Raw genomic sequence first — 3,711 nt, forward strand, 5'->3', positions numbered from 1 at the left:
TCTTTCTAGCTCTGACATGGCAGCAGCAGGTCCAGGCAACCATGTACAGAAGTGTCATCCTGTGATTCTCTCAGGATGGCAGGAGAGTAGTTCCAGATGCTCCTGGCAAAAATCCTCAAAATGGTGACCCTGTTGAAGGCAGATGTCCTCGTCTGAACCTGGAATTCCCAAATCCCTGCTCTTTGTGAACCAGTCACATGCAAGAGAGAAGGAACTTCTCTGTCTGTGCTAAGTTGACTGGAGCACACTCCTGGAGATTTTGGGTAAGGTAAGATCTCCTATAAAGTAACAAAATCACTGGAATCCTTCTTTGCTCCACCAGCCCACAAAATGAAAATATTTGTATCCTCTCATTTAATTGTATATTTACATCTAAAATATTTTCATTTAATTTTTCTCTTTTTTTGTTTCTCTGTTTTTGTCTCTGTCTCTCTATTGTGACTGGCCATGTTATATAGCAAGTTCCTCAAATTGAAGCTCCTTCTTCCTCAGCTTCCTGAGTGCTAGGATTATAGGTATGTGACACTACATCTGGCCCAGTGTGTTCTCATTTCTAATCATAAAGATTATTTTTGGTCCTGGGGCTTGAACTCTCAAGGCTAGTGCTCTACCACTTTGAGCCACAGCGCCACTTTTTTTTCCCTTAGTATTTCCAGTGTTTATTAGTAGCTTCCTCATCTATATTCAAAACCAGCATTCTGCTTGAGTTACCTCTTAACTTGAATCCTTCATAAATGAGTAATACATTTGGGGAGGTTAGGGAGGTACCTGTTGTCAGTAACTTTCGTTTATACTTAATGCTGCAGTTTTAAAACTTTTAAAATGAAGAACCCTATAATAATGAATTATGTCCAAATTGATTTGTTTTTAGTCAGTTGGGACTACCCCGTAGATCTGGAACCATTGCACCTTAGAAAAGGGGACGAGGAAGCTCGCAAATATAAAGGAATCCTGACTTTTGCACAAATAATTCTTTTAAAAAGATAAATGTATTACATAAGCACCATGAAACAGTGAAATCTGCTTATATTAAAAAAAATAAGTAAAGCTTTGTTTGGACATTATTTCCTTGCAAGAGCAGTACATATCCTTAGTAAACAGCTACCATATTTACAAGTCAAATCTTGATACTTAGGTAGGACTGAAAGCTAGAAAATATGAAAGAATGAGCTTTGAAATAATCATTACAGCTATGGTGATAACAGTGACAGTAGCCAGATAATTGCTAGAGCAATTAGCTCTTTTGGTTAAAGGCCTGGGATATGTTTAATCCCTCTTCTGACCTGTTGTTAGCTTTTCCCAGAAAAACAAGTATCTGCTCCACATTCAGACTAATCCTAAACCCAACTTGCTTCAAAAGAGAAATTAGGCAAGAGAACTGGGGTTACTGTGAATTCATTCTTACTACTAAGAAAACAACAAACTGCATGTCCATAGATGGTGTTATTAGCAGTCTCATCTTCATATATGGGCAGCACAATTAAACTTAGAATTTCAAATAACCCAACATGATTCATTTTCAACAAAGTTTTGTCCTTAAAAAGTATTCTAATAGGGGCTGGGAAGGTGGTTCACTGGTAGAGTGCTTGCTTTGCATGCATGAGGCCCTGGGTTCCATTCCTCAGTACCACAGAAAAAGCTGGAAGTGGCACTGTGGCTCAAGAGGTAGAGTGCTAGCCTTGAGCTAAAGAGCTGAGGGACAGTGCCCAGGCCCAGGCCCATGACTGACCAAAAAAAAAAAAAAAATCCTTACCAAGTTATCTCTAAAAAGTCCCTTCTCAACAGGTCTTTAAATGTGACATGTTAGTTCTGTGCTAGAGAAGTAGTAATGAAATATTAACAAGTGTGCACTAGTACCTTGCACTATAAATCCTGAAAAGCAAATCTGAGGCTTAAGTATTAGCACACAAATCTGTATGTACCAACTGCAATTCTTAGATTAGAAGTGACTTCTTTTCTCTTTACTATACCTTTTTTCTGAGGACCACCCTTGTAAAAAACATCAACTTGTGCCAGGTGGGGGTGGTTTGTTTTTCTTAAACCAAAGAAAGCATTGCCAAATATGCTGATCTTCTGCCTCATCTACTCAAGAGTACTTGGTTCAAGTTGCTACTGCTCTCACCATATGAAACCAGTACATATATGTATTAAGATCTTCATGAAAAATTCTTCAGAGCAGTTTACTCCCCATCATCTTTCACTTCCTGCCTAAATCCAAGTTAAATTATATGCTTTCCATTGGTCTTTAGTGCAGTTTGATTCTGCACAATCCTTTCTTTTCAATGTCACAGTAGCTGTTCACATATATTAAATATAGATATGTTCTGATCTTGACATCTACACACTTAACAAAAGCAGCTTTGTACTATGGTGTGTTTTGTTTTGTTTTTACTATGATGGCTCACAAAAAGGAGTTTTCTCATTTCTAAGCATGGTACTTTACAATTTTTAATGCATTAATATAACAGTGCATTGGAAAAGTACTGAGTCTCTACAAAATAGCTTTACATATTTTTAAAAAAGGGAAGTGGCGCTGTGGCTCAAGTGGTAGAGCGCTCGCCTTGAGCTGAAGAGCACAAGGACAGCGCCCAAGCCCAGAGTTCAAGCCCCATGACAAAAAAAAAAAAAAAAGAATGTGATTTTTCACTTACACAAGCATACGTTTTTTAATATTTCCACAAGATAAATACTCAAACTATAAGTCATTATACAGTGTGCCACAGTGATGGGCTTAGGACAGTTATACACTTATAAGATCCTAGTTAGTGTTATTTACACTGACGTGTCCAGCATCACCTAGTCTGAAAGGTGAACAAACAGTATTCAGAATATGATTTACTTAAGTGTCAACTAATAGCTGGGAGTGACATAGCTTTAAGTAACCAGTTATGAAATACATACTGTAACTTAGCCTTCACCAGGAATTTTCTTTGCTTTTCTATGATGTGGCAATCTAAAATACGAACATGAAACAGATGGGAGCCATTGCTAAAGTAGATCTTTTAAGATAATAAAGGAAGAACTTATACATAACTAAATTATCAGTAACAGGAACTCTCAAACCATCTGTAATTGCAATCAAACTTTTAAGCCTAAAACATTACCTTTTAAGTATTTTCTTTGATTCTATAAGAAACATTTGAGGCTGGGAAGGTGGCTCAGTGGTAGAGTGCTTACCTTGCGTGCATAAGGCCCTGGGTTTGATTCCTCAGCAGAAAAATCTGGAAGTGGCACTGTGGCTCAAGTGGTAGAGCACTAGACTTGAGTTGAAGAGCTGAGGGACATGGCCCAGGAAGACTTGGATATCATCGGCTCCTCCCTCTTCTTTACGTGTTATAAACAGTCACACCAGATCTTGCAAAGCTTGGCCTCCAGTCTGTTTCCTCTTCATGCCCTGGTTAGATTGTATCACATCTTGATGGTTGCTTCAGCTGCTGATTTCTCAGTGTCACACCCTCAGCTGTCTTGTTCAGAAACTAAGTGGTTATTAGTGTGTATCTACTTGAAATGCTTGTCTGACCAGAGACTTCTTCCTTCTTGCTTTAAAACCATACCTTGGAGGGTCGGGGGTGGGGGAAGAGGCAGGGAATGGATGGTAAGGGGAAACAAAGGAGGAGGCAACAATGCTTGATAAGAAATTACATGCTTGCTCATGTAATTGTAACCCCTCTGTAAGGTATTTTCACTATTAAAAAAACTTATTAATAAAAA

General features: G+C 38.3%; 1 protein-coding gene across 5 annotated transcripts in view; it reads left to right on the top strand.

Moving 5' to 3' along the window:
* Zfp3 (ZFP3 zinc finger protein) overlaps positions 1-3,711 on the top strand; it is a 26,368-nt gene that overhangs the window by 4,694 nt on the left and 17,963 nt on the right. For 2 of the 5 annotated variants that reach the window (XM_013013047.1, XM_013013046.1), the window contains one exon: positions 10-268. The exons of 1 other annotated variant lie outside the window; for it this stretch is intronic. The gene's annotated coding sequence lies outside the window, so the exon portion shown is untranslated. Of the gene's footprint in view, positions 1-9; positions 269-458; positions 516-3,711 lie in introns of those variants that run through there. 2 more of the 5 variants (XM_013013049.1, XM_013013050.1) reach the window with 2 other exon arrangements.

The sequence above is a fragment of the Dipodomys ordii genome, unplaced genomic scaffold, assembly GCF_000151885.1.
Source record: "Dipodomys ordii isolate 6190 unplaced genomic scaffold, Dord_2.0 Scaffold19, whole genome shotgun sequence".
Taxonomy (NCBI): Eukaryota; Metazoa; Chordata; class Mammalia; order Rodentia; family Heteromyidae; genus Dipodomys; species Dipodomys ordii.